Source organism: Peromyscus maniculatus, chromosome 7 (genome assembly GCF_049852395.1).
Source record: "Peromyscus maniculatus bairdii isolate BWxNUB_F1_BW_parent chromosome 7, HU_Pman_BW_mat_3.1, whole genome shotgun sequence".
NCBI lineage: Eukaryota > Metazoa > Chordata > Mammalia > Rodentia > Cricetidae > Peromyscus > Peromyscus maniculatus.
In genome coordinates this window covers 40,089,071-40,111,878 of record NC_134858.1, presented here as the reverse complement: position 1 = coordinate 40,111,878, position 22,808 = coordinate 40,089,071, and positions in this window count along the sequence as shown.

Sequence of the window (22,808 nt, the reverse complement as noted above, 5' to 3'; positions counted from 1 at the left end):
GCACATGTGAGATCCTAGTTTCAATTCCGCATGGTTGGAGGTAGGCAAAAACCAGGTGAACCGTGTGGATGGCACCTGAGGAACAACACTGAAGACGATCCTCTGATCTACACACTTGTGTACACACATCTGCGCCCACCCACTTCGTGTGTGCGTCCAGGTTTTAAAACTGCTGCCTTCCATGGCTGATTGAGGTTGGGGAATTTATCCAGCCAAGCTATTTTTCCATTACAGAAGCCAAAACTTTATTATTCCTTTTGGCCCAGAGGAAATGGAGGGCTGCCATAGAAATGATGTGACTGGACCAAGTCATATGACTAATTACCAACTTTAGCATCCAAGTCCTGCCTCCACGTGTAATGGGAGAGAGGGTTCTGTTCTAGTTTGGAATGCTCCCATTTCTCTCCCTCTTCTCACCCTACAAACACTTTTACTCCATCTCTGTTGTTGGATATGAACACACCATGGACCAGCCATTCATGAACTGAGTTTGTCTTATTTCAAGACAACCAATGTGGTGTCATGGTGGCTTTGGCTACACCAGTGTGGTGTGCTGATGGTGTCACTGCCGTCAGCAGCCCCTGGACATAACAGTTCATTTTGGTCACACATTGTACAAGAAAGCAGAGGGGCGCTGTAAATAGGGTTCTGGGTCCCGAGTGTTTCATGTAGTTCTGAATCTGCTATACCACAGATATGTGCTGCTATCATGCCAGACATTACTCGGAACTTCCAAACTTCTGTTTCTGGTGTGTCAGGATCGATGTAACTCACAGAGTTATTGTATTGCTCTAAAGATCAAATAGAAGTATGTAGTTTGCGAGCTGTGAGGGCCACACATGTGAGCCCTCCCCTCCCCCTCCTCTTCATCATCATCATCATCATCATCAGGCCCAGGGAAGGTGGCTAGCAGTAAACCTAGCCACACAGAATGGGTTTGCCAGCATTTGTGGCAGGGTGACCTTCTGAGAACCAGACTGAGTAGTAACCACACAAGCAGAGTAGAGAAGTGAACCAAGGGACTGTCCACGAACAGGAAGCTGAAAGGATTTGGAAGCCCGTTATGTTCAGGCACAGGAACTAAGATGAACGATGAGCAGCCGCTGAGCAGCAGGGTGGACGGTGCAGAGTGAGAAATAGACAGGTGTGGTGGCTCATCTCTGTAATCCTAGCACCTAGCACCGGAGGCTGAGGCAGGAGGATTGCCACGAGTTTGACGCCAGCCTGGGCTGCATAATGAGTTCAGCCTGAGGCGCTGTCTCAAAAACAGGAAGGAGAGAAGCAGTCTGTTTGGAGAAAGACAGTGAGAGTTCAAAAGCAATCAGTGTCAGGAAGAAGAGACCAGAGACAAGATGTTTGCTGTCACCCAGCAGATCCTGGGGACAGCTACGAACACCCCAATGCTCTGGAGAACAGAGACTTCCCAGATGCCAGAGAGGCACTTTCTAGTGGGAGGCAGAAGAGTTCATGAGGCCTCCCCCAGGGACTTCCGGAAATATCAAATGAGGATGGATGAGCCGTCTCTAATTCTGAGAAGATAATCCACACACCAGACACATATGCACGGCCAACCTAAATCCTGCACGTCCTCTACATTCAGTGTGGCCATAGCCAGTGTGCTGGACACCAGCACTGTTCTGATCTCTGTGTGTCCTTGCCATATCACCATAATTGGGACTGTGTCCTGCAACTCTATGAGACCTTTATCGACTACTTTACCATTATGCTTTCTTATTTGGGCTTCTAGAAGTTTATCATGAGTCAGTTCCCTGGAGATGGATTGCCTCTGATTGTGCCTTGGATCGGAAAAGCAAGAGGGACTGTAAATTGGAACCCTATCATCCCCCGCATACATACACTAGGTGTAAAAGCCTTTTGGGGTTGGCATGGGGGTCTGCCAAGAACTACCTCCACGGCTCCACAGGCGTGGTAAATGTGGCTGTGTTCACAACCTAGTGGTGGTGTGGCCCATTTGAATGAAGCTTCAAGACAAGCTCATCCTGGGGACAGGTCCTCTGGAGGGGAAGAAGGTCTAGGATCCAACAAGGGACGACTTGAGGTGGCTGTGGAGAATGAGAAGAGGCTATATGGCCTGTCTCCTACCAATAAATATGAGCCATTGGGTTCTTGGTTAGTCAGTCACTTGGTCTTCTTTGCCTATTTAAGTTTTCTGACATAGAGTGTCACACTGGAGCCAGGGCCAGCCTTGGACTTGCAGCAATCCTCCTGGCTCAGTCTCCCAAGTGATATAATTACAAGAATGAGCCACAATGCCGAGATGTTTTATGTGTTGCTGCCTGGGAGAGGGAATGGTTTGTTTGTTCATTTGTTTTTGTTTTTGTTTTTGTTTTTGAGACAGGGTTTCACTCTGATGCCCAAGCTGATCTTGAACTTGTTGCAATCCTCCTGCTTCCGCCTCCCACATGCTGGGATTTGTAGGCATGAGCCAGTTTGCCCAGCTGGTGTTTTGGGGTTTTTGTTTGTTTGTTTTTGTTTTGTTTGCGTCGGGGTCTTGCTATGTAGCCCAGGCTGGGCTTGAGTTTGCAGTAACCCACCTGCCTCTGCCTCCAGAATACTGGGATTACAAGAGTGTGCTACCACACCCAGATACATGCATTGGCTTCTATAAGCACGAGCCCTGGCACCATCACCACTGGGACCTCTCTAATGCGGTGGCTGCTGTCTCCACAGCACCCTGGCTCACTCAGCTTCATTCTCCACACAGCAGCCTCATCCACCACCTCCCTCCGTCACACCCTGCCTGACCTAAGTCCCTGCAGTAGCCTCCCATGGCTCTCAGGAGGCAGACCCCCAAGTCCAAGATGACCCACAGCTGGGCAAAGTGTCGCTGGCCATCACAGGGGAGCTCCGCACAAAGTGAGTAGGCGTTTTAGTGGATGGACAACCATCTTCCACCAGCGTCTTGGCTCTGAGCGTCACCATCATGGCTCCTAGATGGGAAAACAAGTCAAATGACTCAGTCAAAGGGAAGAAGGCACTGTTCCAGCCGTAGGCATCTTTTTGGCTTGAACGAAATGCAGAAAGAAGACAAAAGGCCAGAAAAGGGGATTTGAGGGGGGAGGGGGGGGCGGAGGAGTGGGAGGGCGCGCGCCCCCGTGCGGTGAGGAGAGGCACTGCAGCAGCGTGGCTGCCGAGCCATGGGAGCGGTGGGAAGCCAATGCCTCCACAGCTCCCAGCTCTGGCTGGCCTGCCCCGGCTCGCTAGGCTTTGATGACCGCTTCCCACCTCCCCCACAAAAGCCTGTTTCTTGGCCAGCGCCGGGATGCATTTTATGATCCCCCTCGGATTCTCTGTACCAGACAGAGAGCTGCTCTGAAATTCATATTCCAGCCGGGGTCCTGTATTAAAACAAGGGCTCCTCTGGTGCATGTGTTGGGGGTGGGGCTTCTCCCTGTATCTGCTGTGAGCCTTACTCAGTGAACCCCACCACCGTTTCTATCAGGTTCAGTGTCCTTGTCTCTAGAGGAGTGGCCCCTCCCTGGGGTAGGCATCAGGCTGAATTCGTACATTTCTGTAAACCTGCAGTGATCAGGAGCAGGCAATCAGCAAGAGCTTGCTACACGGACATAGTGTCTCATTTTCTGCTCCCAAGTACCTTCTGAGGTGGGCATCTATTATCATCAATCTGGTGAAGAACCAGGGGCCCAAGAAACCAACTACCGAAGATCAGGTGAGGGACAGGTGCCAGAGACTGGCAATTCCCTAGCTAGAGGGACTTTAAATAGCCAGCTCCAGGGCAGAGCCCACCGAGACAGACAGGCCTAACCCACCCACAGAGTGCCAGAGCAATAGGTAGCAACAGCCGGCCTCCGCCTGGAGCCTGAGGCCAGTGGCTGCAGAGACAGCTGCTGAAGTAGCGTCTGCCGTGCCTGGCAGGGTTCAGATACTGAATGACACCCCACCTCTCGCCCTCTACTCCCAGGGTGCCCTAAGGAAGATCTTCCTGACCCTTGTCATGGTGAGAAAATTCAACCTCCATGACACACTGAACAAGGTGGCGGGACTGGTCAGCCAGCAAAGAGGGTCAGGACCAGTTACATACTGAGCCTAGGGTGGTCTCTGTCTTGACCATCTGCTCCTAACCCTGTCGTGGTAATCTGTGTACTAGGTGTCCATGGGACTTTGCTCTCTGGAGGTGGCACTTATAGCCTCTAACCTCTGGCCAGGAATTCTTGTCCCCCATGGAAATCACCAACCACACTGGTTCTGCTCTTCCCAGCCTGCCCCATTTTCCAGAGTCCCCACTGCCCACCAGGACTTGTAACTCCTTTCCCTGCCCCGGCTCTCCCCCAGCCCTGCCCACAGCCCCACTTTCTGTTCAAAACCAAACACAAGGACTACCAGGGACCATGGCAATAAGTATGGACTCAGTCGGGCTGGGTTCAAATCCCACCTCTACAATCCTTGGGGGGAACAGATATCAGGAGCCTGGGATCCAGGTTAACGCCCTGCAGCGCAGGCTGGCCAGCCCCAGGTATGATCCATCAGGGTGGGCTGCCTGGCATATTGTGGCCGCATCTCAGTCTCCTTACCCATCACAGATATGCACAGACCACAGGCAAGCCCTGCCAATGTTTGCAAAAGGTCTGGGGGCAGATGGGGCAGGGAGCAGGGGATCCTGAGCGCCAAGACACTGGCCCAGGAGTCCTGTCTCCTTGGGCCAGCTCTAGCATGTTGTATGGAGAGGTCCCACCCTGATTCTGGACAGGATCCCAGCCCAGGAGGCCACCCTACCCCCAGGGGCCTGAATCACCCAGCCAGTGGCTGCTTGATTTACCCAGCTCATTCTTGGCTCCTGCTGTGCCTCTTAAAGATGAAGGGAGAAAACAAGGGCTGGTGCAGGGCCAGCTCTCCTGAACACAGTTAGGACACGTGATCAGAGCCACTGATGTGCAAGGCCACACCCAACTTCCTTCTCTCACAATTCCCTGGTGGGAATAGAGGAAGGACCGTAAGGTATCCAGGCCAAGACCCCTTGGAGGTCTCCTATAGGAGCTGGGCAGGCGACAGAAGGACCCCAAAAGAGTGAAAGTGTGGAAATAGTTGTTCTGGGTAACATCTGGTTCCACGGGCCCCAACTCAACTCTGCCTTTGCTGGATCATCTTGCCCAGGCTACTGGGATCACTGCAGCCCATGGTCTCCTCTTTAAAAGTGAACGGGTGGCAGTCTATCTCAACTCAGTCCAGCTGCCACAGATCCTGCCAGAGCAAGCTTGCCAAACAAACAACAAACAAACAACCAGACGTGGCCAATCAGCTTTGTCTCGCCCCACCTGAGATGGCATATACTCTCTCCATCTTAAGAACCATTGTTGACTTGGGGTCCCAACTCTGCTTCCTGTGAGTCTTGGTAGGTTCCCTTCTAACTATGGGACATTGGGAAAGAGGTCCCTTTCTAGCAATGGCCAGGCTTTCTTTGGTTGATGTTCCATGCCAGACCCTGAGCTAAGCACCCGCCCCCTCAAGTGGTGCAACCTGCTGGTACACCCCATTCCACAGGTGAAGAAACTGAGGCTTCAGGAGTAGGTAAGGCTTCCGGTAGGTGGAACTAGAAGGTGGGTAGTAACTGGGCCACTGTCCCACACTGTAGGGGCTGCTGGGCACCTTCAGGGCTTTGCTCTCAGTCCCTTGAGTGAGCCAAGGTGTAGTTTCCATTTTCACCACAGGGTGTCTCCACACCACTGCTCAACCAGCCTCCCGGGGCCGGCTCCGCTGACTCCTCCCTTCCTCGGGTCTGGTTCCCGCGGCTACTCTAGCCTGTGTCCTTCTTTGTCAGGCTCTGACTCCAGTGGAGCCTGAGGACAGCTGAGTGTCCTGGAGCAGAGGTGTTGCTTCCCACATGGGCCCCCACCTAGAGACCCTGGGTAGCTTCCTCTCTGACCTTCCTGAATCCCACCATCTTTAAGTTTTATCAAGAGCCTCAGGAGGCGCCAAAGTTCCCCAAGAATCAGGGTGAAAGACCCTGAAGAGCAAGGTGAAGTGGTCCGCTGCTGAAACCCCAGCACTAGGAAGGTGGAGGCAAATAGAGTGCCATGAGTTTGAGGCCAACCTAAGCTACATAGTGAGTTCCAGATCTGCCTGGACTGCAGAGTAAAACCCTGTGCCCAAAGAAAAACATGGGGGGCGGGGGGGGGGGGATAAAGAAGTGAAGCAAGGTGGGGCATGGCAAGAAGAGAGGAGAGAGTGGAGAAGCAACTAGGTATGATAGTTTATACCTGTAACCCCAGTACATGGGAGGCTAAGGCAGGCGGATTGCTGAGAGTTCAAAGCCAGCCATAACTACATAGGAAGATCCTGTCTCCTAAAAATAAGAAAAGAAAAACAAACAACAGCAAAAGATGGAGCTTAAAGCTGAGGTGCCTGCCTGTAATTCCAGAGTTTGGGAGGTAGAGGCAAGAGCAGCAAAAGACGGAGGCGAGCCTCGACTACATGAGATCCTGTGTCCAAATAAGGAGGGGAGGGGGAAGGGAGGGGAGAAGAAAGAGCTTGAAGAGATCCTGGGTCCTCTGTGAGCCTTTGTCAGCCTAGAGACAAGCTCAGCCGTGCCCAGCGACCCCTCTCAGTCCGGCACAGAGTCTGGTTTCTTGTTCCCTAGAGCCCACGTGTTCCTGAACTCCCTCTGTGATGGTCGTCAGAAGAGGTGTAATTAGCTCCTTTTAGGGGAGTGGGGGTCAAGACAGGGTTTCTCTGTGTAACAGCTCTGGTGGTCCTGGAACTCACTAAGTAGACCAGGCTAGTCTCAAACTCACAGAGATCCTCCTGCCTCTGCCTCCCCAGTGCTGGGTTAAAGGTGTGTGCCACCACTGCCTGGCTTTGTAATTAACTCCTTTTGAGAGATTTTGTGAGACCTAAGAAGTGGGACTCATTCTGGAAGTTCTTTATTACAATATAAATGTTGATTGCCAAGGACAGGGACACCAAAGCCCTGCTAGGCTGAATAGCTTTTCCAAAGCCACACAGAAGTCGGTAGTGACCAGAGGAGCCCAGGCTTCATGAGCACAATGTTCTCCCAGAACTTGTTCACACTTGATTTGGGGTTGGCCCAAGTGTGTCCTAGTCCAGGGTGCTAAAAGAGAAGGAAAAGAACCAGGCATTCATTGGTTAAGGAGGTCGGGAGCCAGGAAGATTGAAGGCTGCTAGCAGATCAGAATCAGAGCCAGAGGCCAGGGAAGAGTCTGGCTTTGATTCAGCTCCCAAGGCCATGTGGAGAATTTCACTCTAGAGATCAGTTGGTTTTGTGGGGGACAGCTGCCATGAATTTAGAGAAAGGAGAAAGATGGAGACAGATGGAGAAGGATGGGAGAAGGATGGAGAAGGATGAGAGAAGGATGGAGAGGATAGAGAAGGATGGAGGAGGATGGAGAGGATAGAGAAGGATGGAGAAAGATGAGAGAAGGATGGAGGAGGATGGAGAGGATAGAGAAGGATGGAGGAGGATGGAGAGGATGGAGAAGGATGGGAGAGGATGGAGAAGGATGGGAGAGGATGGAGAAGGATGGGAGAGGATGGAGAGGGTGGAGAAGGATGGAAGAAGGATGGGAGAAGGATGGAGAGGATGGAAGAGGATGGAGAAGGATGGAGGAGGATGGAGGAAGATGGAGAAGGATGGGAGAAGGATGGAGAGGATGGAGAAGGATATTTCCTTCAGTGCCTCCCAAAAGGCCCACAGTATGGGGTCCCCTTCCTTAGCAACCTGCCTAACTGCATCAGCCCCAGCCACTGCTCTGCGTCCCTGCCTATGATACAGGATCCCCTCCACCCCAGCAAAGCCACCTCGAAGAGAGAGTGCCCCTGTGCTCCTTCTCTACAAGAGCCTTGTCAGGATGATGGAGCAAGCTCGGAGCCATCCAACCCACACCTAGTCATCAGACCACAAGCAGCCAGCCAGTTGAACATGGCAGGTCCCATTGGGTCCCCAAACTAACTGTAGCACTTGGAACAGACATTAAATCATGTCCTTTATGGTGAGGGCTTGGTGACCCTCCTAACCAAGCATGTCCCCATAAGCCCAAGGCCATGTAGCTAACGGAACTCAATACTGGATTTGAACTCTAGACTCCTTACCCTTGAACCAGAACCGTCCTGTGACCACAGTCCATCATCACACAGGCTTTTGGGATCTTGGTTTCTTCATCTAATCAAGAATATCTATTTCACCTTTCTCGCAGCTGAAATGGAAATGCAAAGTGGGTTGCAAAAGGCTTTGAAAAATTAAAACCATGATGTGAATGATCAAAACATGACTGCATGCAAGGAAGGAGTCCATGGAGTTCCCTGGGGGCGGGCCAGGGGATGTAAGCAGCGCTCAGCTGAAGCAAACATCATCTCAGCATTGTTAGGAGGATGGATTGTCCTGTAAGGCCTCTCTCTTCATGCATCCCCGAACCTCACAGGAGTGATTCTCAAGCACTCCCCAGGGGAATCACCCACATCACTGCACTGTATTCCTGCCTGCCTGGGGGTAGGCAGGATAGAGGGAGCAGAGTTGCAAGGCTGGCACACAATCCTGTCACCACTTTGGGTCCATGCTGGTCAGAAGACAACCTAAGCAATGCCTATCAATCTTGAGATGCAGATCCCTGTGGCAGCAATTCTGTTTCTAGAAATTGCACAGATGGCTATGGATAAGGCTGGCCCTGCAGCTTCGTCCGTAAAATCTACTGGAACGTCCTTCATTAGGAGAGGCCAATAAATCCTGGTGGCCATGCTCTATGATACCAGGCAAAAAGTGACGTCAATTAGATGTCATGTAAAAAAAAAAAGTTATGTATGTGTGCATAAATAAAGTAGGTTTATACAAAAATCTCTAATGTGCATTGTTAAGAGCCGGGAGTCCGTAAGCGGAGGATGATCTTGAACTTCTGACTTTGCTGCCTCCACCTCCCAAGTGGCAAGGTTACAGATACACACCATCTGTGCGTGCCTGGCTTTGTTGGTTTGCTTGCTTACTTGCTTAAGGCAAGGACTCCTTGCTAAATAGCTCAGGCTGGCCTCAAACTTACCCTGCTCCAGCTTTCTGAGTCCTGAGATTACAGGTGTGCACCACCAAGCCTGGCCCAGAAAAAAAAAAATACATAAATGATTCAGATATACTATTGATCGTCGTTGCTGTGCTTGGGAGGTGCGTGGCCTGAAGTAAATAGGGCTTATTTTTCATTATATTCTTATACATGCTACTTTTTTCAGCCAAGTAAAGGAAGGGAAGAGGAAAGAGGAGAAGAGAACAGTCTAGAAAAATAATTGTTTGGTCTTAACCAGATATCTCAAGCCCATCTACTTCCTATTCCTAGCTTCCGAACCTTCTCCCAGCTCTGACCCCACTCTACCCTGTCTCAGATTTCACTCCAGCCTTGGCCCCTTCTCCTCTTCGTTCTGTGAGGACCAAGGGCTCCCTTTCATGCCCAGCCACAAGAAGCATCAAGGGTCCCCATAGGAGAACCTCAGAGGCTAGGCGAGAGGCGGTGCCCCAGAGAGAGCCCTTGTGAGCACGCCCAGGGGCTGGGTTTCTCATTAGGATCGTGGAAGGAGTGGCTATTTAACACCAAGCTTCAAAGAGTGGAGGATTTTCAAAAATCGCTTTTGGGGAATATGCCGCTTTTATTAGAGGTGTCAGACGTTAATGAGAGTTCTGCATCTTTTCCCAGCTTGCAGAGCGGCTCTCTCCCTCTCTTTTCCGCCCCCACTCATTCCAGCAGCCAGCTACCCATCCACCCCCCCACCTTTGATGAGTCAAGAGAGGTGGGAAAGTTCAAGGGACAATCCTTTTCCCCTCCTCAGCCCACCTCCTCCTTCCAAGCTTGTGAAGCTGAGAGGACCCCAGGGAGGCAGCGGGAAGCCAGGGCAGGGCTGGGAACAGGTTCAGACAGGGGCAAAGGGGTCAGACCTGCTGCCTGAGCTCCTCTGTGCAAGATTTCCTCGCAATGAATAAGCAAGTCTAGGGCCTGCCCTGTGCCACTGGGGCTGACACTGTTGCTCTCACGGGCAAGAATCCTGCTCTTAACTGCTCTCATATCCTTGCATAGAAGCAGGAGCAGGCTCCATGTTGTACAAATCCATCATTACAAAGGAGGAAGTTTGGCCAGGAGTTGTATTGCATACCTATAATCCCAGCACATGGGAGGCTGAGGCAGGAGGATCACTGTGAGTGTAGTCTACATAGTGATTTGGGCCAGCCTGGGCTACATACATGTCTCAAAAAAAGAAGTTAATTTTGTTGTCTTAGTTTCATTTTTAGATAGGCTCTCCCTATATAGTCCAGGCTAGCCTTGAGTGTGTAATCTTCCTGCCTGAGCCCCCGTTGCAAAACTTAAATGAGAGGTTTAGTTTTGTTGTTGTGAGGTTCTTTGGGTTTTGTTCAATGGATATGGTGGAAATGAAAGTGATAATGGTGGTGATGGTGGTGTTGGGGATAGTGGTCCTGATGTTGATGGTAGTGATGGTGATGGTGGGGGGTGGTGATGGTGGTGGTGTTGGGGATAGTGGTCCTGATGTTGATGGTAGTGATGGTGGTGATGGTAGTGTTGGGGATAGTGGTCCTGATGTTGATGGTAGTGATGGTGATGGGGGGGGGGTTGGTGGTGATTGTGGTCCTGATGTTGATGGCGGTGATGGTGGTGATGGTAGTGTTGGGGATAGTGGTCCTGATGTTGATGGTAGTGATGGTGGTGATTGTGGTGTTGGGGGAGGGGTCCTGATGTTGATAATGGTGATGACTGTAGGAGACTGACCACCATGGTAGTGAGGAAGGAATTACCTAGTAATAGATGAATTTACCCCTTAGATCGGGATAGAAAGAAAACAGGTTTATTTACCACATTACAAGGGACAGTGAGCTGAGGAGTAACAAAGGCTCAGCCTGCCAGTTGTGGGTTTTTGGTTTTGGTTTTTGGGTTTTTTTTACCCAATTTAAATTTTTTTAAATTTCATGTACATTCATGTTTTGCCTGCATGTATGTCTGTGTGAAGGTGTCAGATCCCCTGGAACTGGAGTTACAGCACATGGAGCTGCTATGTGGGTGCTAGGAATTGAATCCACGTCCTCTAGAAGAGCAGCCAGTGCTCCCAAGTGCTGAGCCATCACCCCAACCCCTTTTACCCCATTTTAAATGTTGGTCCATATCCCAGTGTTAGAATATACTGAGTGAGCTTGAAAGATAAGCTGAATGTCAAGAGCAGAAGGGCATCCTTCACTTCAACTGGAATAGACAACACTCTCAAAGGTATTTGTGAAGAGGGTGTGCTTCATGTCTGCATAAATGATTACATGTCTGACCTTACCTTAACCCCATAGTTATTAACACTGGGTGCCTTCAGGCCTGTAGACAGGACACTAGAAATTATTTCTATCACAGGGCATTGGGATACTCCAGACTACCAAGCTACATGGGCTTTCTCTCACCTCCTAGGCCTAGGCTGGAAACCAGAGCCTCCATATGGTACACAAATGTTCCTCTACCTCTGAGTAACACCTCCAGTCCTTTGAGTTTTGTTGTTGTTTGGTTTTCAAGACAGAGTCTCACTATGTAGTCCAGGCTGGCCTCAAGCTCAACCCCCTTCTTCCTTCCTGTCTCGGCTTCCTCAGGGATTACAGACATGCACCATCATACCCAGCCTTGAACTCTTAAGTTCTTAAGAGAAAGGGCCCACTCCTTAGTCTCTTTCAATAAATGATGGATGGACAGAGAATTAGAGGAATATATAGATAGTGCCATGGCCCCTGGAAACATAGGGAGTAATAAGACAGTGATACATCAAAAGTTAGTCCTGCCTGAAGCAGGAAGCTACACACAATGACCTTTTGGCTCTGTTTCTAGCCTAAGCATCGACAATCAGAATGAGTGTGCTCATCTAAACCATCATTAGGACTTTCCATCTCTCCCTTGTGTATAGGTAGTTGTCTCCACCACTGCTGACTACTGCCAGATCCCTTTTCATCTGCCAGTAATCATGGTCACCCCACACTGTCATTTATCAGGACCCCAGTGCCCATTTGACAAAAGCTCCTGCAAGAACATGAGGAAGGAAGGAGTACTGTCCTGTCTGGGTATGTTATTTCCAGGGAGCATGGCCCAGGCCGGCTGTGGAAGGAAGCTGGAGACGGTGAGACTTCTTCTCACTCACGATCAGGGAGAGTTCAACAGTAACACGGCATCCAGAGAAATTCCACTTGTGCCTTCCAGATATCGACAAAGAAAGCCCGCCAGACAGTGCCCTTGAGGACATTCTAGCCCATTCTAGACTTCTTTGTCTCACTCTTTCATTCCCATTCTTTTCCCGAAGTCTTTTTTTCCCCAAACTCCCTGCAAATGAGCACCTACCCACCCCTTCCAAACTGAGCTGCTTCTTCATAGCCTAGAATTTGGCCAATAGATGCCATCCACATGCTGGCTCAGGAGAGCAATGGCCAGTGGGGCCCCTCACTAGCCTAAAAACAAGCATGTGTCCATCCATGGCAGGTATTTGTGTGTGTGTGTGTGTGTGTGTGTGTGTGTGTGTGTGTGTGTGTGTGTGTGTGTACCAACAGCCTGGTCCTGACCAGAAGAAAAGCGATCGCTCTCTTTTGAGTCAGCTTCTTATAAAACAGTGAGCCCAGCTGCGCTCACCAAGGAGAACCATCCATTCCTGCGCGTCACTTACAACAGAAGCGTCACCGCATTCGTCACCCAGTATTCTCAGCATCTCCAGTGACTAATCCGGTTCCAGCCATACCTCTGATCAAAGAGAAGGAGGCTACCATGAGAAGTATCTTTCAAGCCCATCTGTGTGATTAGACCCTCTATGTAAGGGGAGACATGTATGTGTTCTCCGGTTATCTCATCAAAAGCTAGCAGTGGGGAGATGGAACCCCAACTGGACAGCTCTCATCACCAAAGATGCTTCCAGTACCCGGAGTAGGTCACACCTAATCAGGTGGTTGGCCCAAGAGGCCCCATGGGAACTTCCGAGTGTGTCCCTGACCATGATGTCTTCTGATCCAACTCCCAGGAGGCTCATAGCGTTGTTGTCCTCCAGAAAACAGATCTAGACAGATGTGCCCAAGGTCAAAGAACTGGCAAAAGAGCAAGTGGAGGCTGGAACACAGGTTACACACACACACACACACACACACACACACACACTCACTCAGCTTTCCTCCCATTGCCTTTCGAGAACATTTTTGCAGGCTCATCAGTACCATGACTGCAACTGTGCCAGGTGAGGACTGCAAATCCATCTTCTTTCTCCCTGGGCAGGACTCACTGCACAAAGCCAGGGGGCTTTCAGAAGCCTGGGGTCCTGAGGCTGTGCGGGCTAGCAGGCTAGCTCTAGTACCTCTGACCCCCTGGTAAGAAAACAAGGCATGGGCCAAGACAGCCCGGAGCAGTCTCTAGGGATAGGGAGAGAAGGGGGTAGGGGTGGGGGAAGGGAAATGTGGATGGACAGCAAGGCTGATAAAAAAGCCCTGAAGGGGTTCTGGAGACATGCCACACAGATTCACACACTGCACAGACACACGCATGTGCACGCCTCACAAGTGTGAGAGGGTAACGCCATGAGCTTCGGCAGCAGGAAGACCTGGTTGCTTTCCTAGATGGAACCTTCTGGCTATGTGGGTATAAAAGTCAGTCACCACACCTTTGTAAGTCTCCACTCCATCACGGGCAAAGCGGGGGAATCAGGGCTCAGCCAAAGACCTCAGGCAGATCATTGAGCCAGAGCCTGGAGGAGACGATATGAAAATGCAGACAGTGAGGGAAGCCGGGTTGGGCCCTCGGCTGATGATCTAAGAATTCAGACTGAATAAGGCATTCTCTAGAATTCCCAAACCCCCGAAGCTCACATTCTTTTCTCCTTACGATTTGGATATCCAACCCAGCTTCCCTCCCCCTTAAGAGTCCTTCCCATGCATCTCCACCCTAATGTGTCTTCCAGACTGGGTGAGAATATGCTCCCAGCTGCCTCTGTTTCACCCAGCTTCCTCATTTCCACATCTGGACTCCAGGCCCAGGAAAGAGCAGCTACCCACAGATGCACAGATCTAAGACAGACCGAGGCCTGTGGCACAGACTGGGCCTTGAGAGGTCATAGTACAAAACAGCCTCTGGAAAGAGGACTGGCGACGCCTAAGGATGGTCAGGGGGATGCGAGCTGGAACTAGATTTTAAAGGGCCCAGGGTGGGAACTCTGGGCGGAGTTCAGTTGGCAGAACCCGGTGCACAGAACACTGGGTTCCATCCCTAGTGCCACATAAGCAGGGCAGGGTGGTACGTGCATATAATACCTCCCAGGATGTGGGAGGTAGAGGCAAGGGGATTGTCATGAGTGCAAGGCTTGCCTGGGATACATAAAACCGTCTCAAAAAAATAAATAAATAGGGCTGGAGAGGTGACTCCGTTAGGTATAATGCTTACCACACAAATGAAGCCCTGGATTGGGTTCAACCCCCAGTGCCCACGTGACGGCCAGCCACAGTATCACACACCTTCCCAGTAATCCTTCCCAGTGCTGGGGAGGCAGAGACAGGAGGATGCCAGAGGCCTGCTGTCCGGTCAGTCTAGCCGAATCAGTGAGCTCCAAACTCAAAAATTAAGATGGAGCTGGCAAGACGGCTCAGTGGGTAACAATGCTCGATGCCAAGTCTGACGACCCGAGTTTGATCCCTGAGAGCCATAGAGTGGAGGCAAGAACTGACTGTAAGTTGCCTTTGGCCTTATACACACACACACACACACACCAAAAATAAAAAGTAAGGTAGAAATCAACTGAGGAATATACCAGATGTCAATCTGTGCCCTCTACACACACCTGCACACATAGGTACACACACACACACACACACACACACACACACACACACACACACACACGCACGCACGCACACTAAAGAAATAGGTAAACAAATAGATAAGTAAATAAACAAAATAAATTGAAAGAGCTGGGATATAGACAGGACCCAGGCCTCTGACACACATTTCACTAACTCATGGGAAGGCCAAGTGCAAAATCAAAAGTCAGGTACTGAGGTCACTGACTAGGTCAGCCCAGCTTAGTGGGAGCCACAGAGAACAGGACGAAGGGGCTGAGACAGAAGAGCCTCCAAGGGCCAGCCAGAAGCCTGGCACTAATGAGGTGGACAGACTGCAGCCAGAGGCACCCTGGACATCAATGCCGGAGACTGAGTCAGCAACCCAAGCTGGAGGCGTAGGGAGCAAATGGGCTGGATCCAGCCTCTTCAGAAACAAGCGGGGGCGGTGAGCTGGGCTTGAGGAAACCAAGGCAGCTACATCAAGCAGGCCCCCGTGAGAAGCTGGGGTGTTAGTGGGCCCAGCGCTGTTACCTGCTCCTAGGGCACGGAGAACAGGGTGACTTTGATCCTGCGGCAGGGAGCAGCATGGGGGGGGGTGGCTACCTTGGGTCCAGGGAGCCAGCCCTGGACTCCTCAGTCACCTCCTCATCATCATCGTTAAAATGGACCTTCTCCGCCCCCAGCTCATCCTTGTGCAACATCTGGAACTTCTTTCTTTGGTCCTACTTCCCCAGGGCACCCCACCTGCACACTTGTCCGTCTTATCCAGCAAGCTGAGATCAAGAGCTCCTCTGGTACCTTCCGTGTCCTGACTCAGCAGAAGGGAGGTCGCCTCGCCAAGCCTAGGAAGGCAGGGACACACTCCCTTTGAAGTTCTCCTGCGATAGCCTAGCTTCTATGCCTGTCTGTGTGACCCATAAGCACTGCCTGCCATCTCTGTATCCTGCTCCCCATGAGAGGTGAAGGCAGCTCCATCACCCTGGATGCTCTGCCCCTCCTCCCAAGCAGTGCTGTGGAAGCCGCCTCTTGTGTCTTCTAGACCCTGGTCAGACTTTCGAAGCAACTGAGGTCCAGACAAGTTAAAAGAATAACTCAAGCCGGGCAGCAGTGGTGCACGCCTTTAATCCCAGCACTCGGGAGGCAGAGCTAGGAGGATCTCCGTGAGTTCGAGACCAGTCTGGTCTACAGGGCGAGATCCAGGACAGGCACCAAAACTACACAGAAAATCCAAAAAAAAAAGAAAGAAAGAAAGAAAGAAAGAAAGAAAGAAAGAAAGGAAGGAAGGAAGGAAGGAAGGAAGGAAGGAAGGAAGGAAGGAAGGAAGGAAGGAAGGAAGAAAGGAAGAAAGGAAGGAAGGAAGGAAGGAAGAAAGAAAGAAAGGAATAACTCGAGACTGCACAGCTAGGCAATTTCCAAACCCACACTGTACTGATTGCCCCAGGTAGAGACCAGAGGTTATTGGTTGATGGGTTGATGGGCTATGGATATCCTGGTAGTAGAAGCAAGAGAAATTGAATGCAGCTCACTGGCTTATCCAGCTCAGGGGACCCAAGGCCGGCTGGGCCTTGTCATGTTCCAATCCAGGATGGAAGGACTCCACAAACCCGGCAGGGTCGACTCCCAGACTCGCTCACCTTGTGAACCTCTCTCTCTCCAAGCCTGGCCACGGTTCCTCACTATGACCATGGGACTGCTCCCTGCAAATGCCCATGAGGACTGTAAGCAGACAGGACAAAGTGACTGGCACACTCCCTCCTGTCCCACGGTCCTTCAGCATTTGAGGGCTTAAAGCAGAGGTCTGGGACAGGGAAACCTTGGCAGCCCTGGGCGCCAGCCTCCAGGCAGAATTCCGAGGAAAGTTACCCCCACCCGCCAGCCTCCACCCCAGCTTTCTCCAGTTAATTGAGATAATGACCTAACTCCCAGGGCCAGGGCCGCTTCCAGCTTGAAAGGGGCTTTGAGAAGCTGGGATAAAAGGAACCAGGCTAGTATAAAGCACGGAGCAAGTTGTCCTGGGAGAGAGGCTGGCCTTCCCTAGCCCCCCTGCTGAGTCACTTCCTCTCTCTTAGCTGCCTTTCACCTCTGCAGTCCACACACAACTCTCCCTTCACGGCTGGGATGGGGTCATCCTTGAAATTCTGTAGTGCACAGGCCAGCATCAATGCCCTGAGTTCCCAGCCCGGGAACTTGACAGGCAAGGACAGTATTGCATACCCAGCTTCATGGTGTGCTCTTCCAGACAGTGACAGCTCAGAAGGCAGGATCCTTTGTGACATTTTCTTTGTTTCTTTTTTGTTTTTCAAGACCGGGTTGCTCTGTGTAGTTCTGGCTGTCCTGGAACTTGCTCTGTAGACCAGGCTAGCTTCAAACTCACAGAGATCCACCTGCCTCTGCCTCCTGGCCGGGATTAAAGGCGTGTGCCACAGCCACCCAGCTCCTTTGGTACTTTTTAAGAAGCAGAGGAGAGGAATACAGAGGTGAGGAGACCTCTTAAGGTCACAGAGAACATCTGAGGAGCAGACTTAAGCCTTCCAACTTCCTGCCTGGGCAGCCAGATGACTTGACCATTTAAATGTAATACTTTGTGCAGTAGTAGCAGCAGAGGCGTGGTGGTCATGACCTTTAAGCTAGTTCTTCCTTTCTTTTTTTAAATAAATTTATTTTATATGCATTGGTGTGAAGAGATCAGATGTCCTGGAACCGGAGTCGCAGACAGTTGCGAGCTGCCATGCGGGTGCTGGGAATTGAACCTGAGTCCTGAGCCCTCTCTCCGGGCTGTTCACTGCCTCTGAGGATCACTAGGCATTTTGGGAGGATGAAGATGGAAATGAGGTCTTCCAGAAGGTGGACAGGGGGCAGCTACTAAGGACAAGGCTGAGCGGGCTGGCCTCTACCCACAGACTAGAAGCAGTACCCCACAAACCATGCTCCTTGGGTTATCTTGATCTGAGGTGGCCCCAGATCTCCCACCTCACCAGGGCTCCCATTCAACCTTCAGACATGAGAGAGCGACTGCTTTGGGACAAAACTGAGCCTGTGGACAAAGAAGCCGCGGTCCCTGCCCTCGGTAGAGAGGAACCATTGTTCATATTGTGGCGGACCACAGTGTGGAAGTCAGGACAGGGAGCAAGCGGGTTGTGGGGCTGGAGGAGCCCGCGGGGGAGAGAATAGGAGCTGTGTGGGGGACTGGCTGTTCAAAGACTGCTCACTTGTACTTTGGAATTGAGACCCTCTCTGTGTTTTTAGATTATTATTATTGTATTCGTGTGTGTGTGTGTGTGTGTGTGTGTGTGTGTGTGTGTGTGTGTGTGTGTACCATGACAAACATGTGAAGGTCACAGGACAACTTGTGAGAACTTGTTCTTTCTTTCCAGCGTGGGTCCCGGGATCAAACTCAGGTCCTTAGGCTTGGTGGTAAGCACCCCCACCCACAAAGTCATCTCTGGGTCTCCCCTTTCTGATGTCAAGGCAGCTGTCCCTTAAGCTGTTAAGTTCAAGGCTTACCATGTCATTCCCTAAAGTAGCCAGCAGCCTTAGCCAGCCTTCCCACTAAAAGCTCCTTTATCCCTACAAACCCACAACTTGGGGACCACCGGTAGGTGGAGTGAACACAAATTCACAGTGTGTGGAGCATCGGATTCCTTAGTCGTGGTACTCCCAAATCCATGCTTACTAGAAAGCAGTGGAAGAGCTGGTGTGAGCCATAAAGAGCTGCCCCCAGCAGGGGTGGTCAAAACCTCAGGACCGCAGGCAAGAGATGATGTAACATCTTTACCATGGGGATGAGGCTAGCTGCCCAACTGTTTGAGGTGGCTTAGGTAGAGTCTGGCCTGGAGGCAGGGGGCTCACCGTGATGACCCCTGGGGTTGGGCAGATCTGAAGGGTACAAAGAGCGCACCAAAGTAGAGGTGTGAGCACCCCATGGGGTTGTTTTTCCTATTTTTCTTGGCACTGGTATGCGGGGAGGGGGCTCCCTCCTCCTGGCACTGGTCCTTGCTGGGGTGCCCGGCTCCAGCTTGTTAGGTTTAACTGGAGCAATTTCCTTTGAACTCGGCTTGAATTAGCATCACCATGGTGATGGATCAGGGTTTTCACAAGTCGACCTGGTCTTCACCTCTTAAGCAATTAGTCCGGAGAAGAAAAGGAGGATTGGGGGGGGGGTGTAAAGAAAAGATGGGGGAGAAAACAGAGGGGAAGAAAAAGAGGGGGATGTAGTGAGTAAAAGGTAGGGAGAGAAAACGGGGAGGGTGAAAAGGCGGGGGAGGGGGACAGTCAGAAAAGTGATGGGGTAGAGGACTTTAAAAAATGGAGGTTGGAATGTGAGAAGCCTTGGGAGCAAGGGAAGATGGGAAGGGAGAAAGAGAAGGCAAGAAGAGTGCTCCACCTGACCCTGCCTGCTGAGTGCTCCACCTGACCCTGCCTGCTGAGTGAGTGCTCCACCTGACCCTGCCTGCTGAGTGCTCCATCTGCCTGCTGAGTGCTCCACCTGACCCTGCCTGCTGAATGCTAGGTGTTCTAACTGGGCTTTTACCTTCCCAGCCCTTCCAATGGCCCCATCTGTTGGGAGAAGTGAGAAGAACAAGAGAGAATGAGATACTCTGTCTATTAGGAAGAAAGCACTGTTTCTATTTCTACAAAAAAAAAAAAAAAAAAAAAAAAAAGATATTGGGACTCTTATTTTAATTTTTTTAAAATATTTATCATGTCTACAATGTTCTGCCTGCATGTTTGTCTGAGCACCAGAAGAGGGCACCAGATCTCATCATAGATGATTGCTAGCCACCATGTGATTGTTGGAATTTGAACTCAGGACCTCTGGAAGAGCACTCCAGGGGTTGGGGTGGGGGTAATGGCAGGGTGGCTGGTAGTGATCAAACCCAGAACTACGCACGTGCTGAGTAAGTGTTCTACCATTGAGCTGGTGTTCTACCATGGAGACAGAGTCTCACTGTGTCGCTGGGACTAGCCCGGATGTGTCATTATCCTGCCTCAGTCTCTCAAGGGCTATGGCTATGGGCACATGCTACCACATCCGGCTGCCACTGCTTTTTGTGTGTAGATTTTGTATTCTGAACTTTACTGTCTTCTGTTATTACTTAAAACAGTTCTTCTGAGCCGGGCCTGGTGCCTTTAATCCCAGAACTTGGAAAGCAGAGGCCTGCCTGAGGATCTCTGTCAGTTCGAGGTCAGCCTGGTCTACAGAGTGAGTTCCAGGACAGCCCTGTCTTGAAAAACAAGAAACAAAACAAAACAAAACTCTCCTGTAAATTTGGGGCTCCCTGTATGTGAGGCAATGCCATCAACAGTGGCCATTCCTTCTGCCTTCCCTAGTTGAGTGCCTTTTATTTTGTCTCTTGCCCACCATTCAGGCTGCACCCCTTCCTTCTGCAAGAAGCACTAAGTAAGAGGGAACAGGGCGGGATCCTGAGGAGGAGGAAGTGTCTTGAACCTCCCTGCACTTGTCCTGTCACCTCAGGCAAGCCGTCTGCCTCCAGAAAATATGCCAGAGCTGCCTTCTTCCCCTCAGGTTGGGGGAGACTGGCCTCTGCGAGGTGACTGCTTGCCTGCACATGGCCTCTCCCCCTCCCCTGGGAGCTTCAAGCAGGTAGCAACATCACCGTGGAATTCCCCAGACACTAGCGCAGTGTCCCGAGTGTGTGGTGTGGGCAATACTGCAGCATTTTAGAGGCAAATGAATGAATGAAAGAACGTGCTTATTTCCCCCAACTGAGTTAAAAGTAGACAAAGAAGACTAGAAAACGGGAATCTACCAGAATTTGATGTAAGGTGGATCTCTGTTTTAAGACCTAGTCCTCTGAGACTGGGGCTCACATACAGACTTTTTCTCAGCTTTTGGGGAATGCCCTCCAATTAGGGATCAGCAAAACTTTGCATTCTGGTCTGTGTGTGGGGCAGGGGGAGTGTAATGAGAGAGCCTGTCTGCCTCATCTGGTTGTGAGGATTAGATAAGGTTAGGCCTGCAAAGACTTAGCACATCCCAGAGAGCAAGAGTTACTGTGCAGTAGTTATTCCTACCCACATTGCCTGTCCGGTCTTGGTTTTCCCACATGTAAAATGGGAGCGAAGGATCTAGGAAGATGTCTGGCTCAACCAGTAAGCACTTTTCCACAGGAGCAGGAAGTCTTGAGTTTGATCCCCAGATCCTGGGTAAAAGGGTGGGTGCAGTGTGTACATGTAATCCCAGGGCTGGGGAAGTGGAAACAGGGCTGTTGGGAGCATCTAGCTTCATCAGCGAACTCCAGATTCAAGGAAAGGCCCTGTCTCAGAAAAATAAGGTAGGAGTGACTGAGGAAGATATTCAATGCTGGCTTTTTATCTGTATGTGCAAGTGCATACACACATGCACACACACATATACAAGTGTGTGCACACACATGCACACACACATATACAAGTGTGTGCACACATGCACACACACATATACATGTATACACTTGAACCCATACACACACACACACACACACACACATCTGGCTAGATGTGGTGGTACAGGCCTATAATCCCAGCTTCTCTGGAAGCTAAGGCAGGGGCATTACAAGTTCAGTACCTCCTGGGAAACAGAATGAGTTCAAGTCCAGTGTAAAGAACTTGGTGAGACTTGTCTAGCATGTAGAAGAAAATAAATGGATGCAAAACTCCTTCTGGGCACCCCCATTTTATTCACTTGTTCATTTAGTTTCAGTACCGAGGATTGAACCCAGGGCCTCAGGCATGTCAGGCCAGTCCTCTACCACTGAGCTGCATCCTTGGCTTTCTTCTATTTTTTAATTCATTTTTATATTGGGACAGGTTCAGCTTGCTCAGGCTGCATTTTCCTTCTCTTTCCTGCTTCTCTCTCTGGCTCCTATCCCATGCTCCCTTCAATCCCATAACTACTTTTCCTAGCCCTTGTCCCTGTTCCTGCCTCTTCTTCCCCATCCTGCCTTTGACCTCTTCCTCTGTCTCTCCCTCCCTCTCCCTCCTCGGCTACTCGGCTGCTCGTTATGAAAAAGAAATCTTTCTAAATACGCCAAAAATGCACTCATCCCCCAAGGACCCTGCTCCAGCACAAAGGGCTAGTTCTTTCCGACTGCTCCATGAAGCCTCCTCCTTGCCCACTGCCTTTGAATCGTGGCCTCATTCGCATGACTGGAAGGGCTAAGGGGACATTTTCCCATGTGGCTGGGTGGGAGGGTGAGCTGGGGTGGGTGAGCTGGATGGGGAGGGCGGGATAGAAACAAGCAACTTAGGGATCTTCCCCAAATTTTGGCTCATCCACAGGAGGAAAAACAAACTGCTTGTGCTAATTCCTTAGCACCTAAAGAATTCTATCAGGTATGTGGGAAAGATTCAGACTCGAAATCAGAAAAGCTGTAAAGATCAGAGGGGCAGCCACCAAGCACAAGGATGGGTCTCAAAAACATAAAGAGTGCTGGGGATGCAGTTCAGCTGGTAATGTTTCCTTAGCATCCTTGAGGCCCTGAGTTCAATCCCCAGTACCAAATAAATGATCATGGTGGCAAAAGCCTGTAATCCTAGCACTCCGGAAGATCAGAAGTTCAAGATCAGTGTTGACTATATAGCAAGTTCAAGGCCCGTCTGAGACAAATGAGATCCTGTCTAAGTAAAATAAAGGAACATAGCAATTTGGTCTCCTTCCTAAAATGGCTTGGGATAGCTCTTGGACAGAGCTGGTTCTCTGAGAGACTCCCTGATTGGGAGCACCAAAGATTTTTGAGGGAGCAGGAGGCAATTTATGATGGGAACAGGCAGGGTTTCTCATACATACACACACACACACACACTACCCACCCCCCACTCACTTTTGCCCTGTGCCCTCTGGCCAAGTTCCTGGTCCAGGAGTACTGCCCTAGTACACATGAAGCTCCCCCTCAGATGACCTTGTTCCAGCTGGGTCCAGAAGAAAACATCCCTCTGATGCACTCAGGGCTGGGGGTTGGGGACATGGAACAGGGACAAAGGGGAGATCCCATGGCCTTGC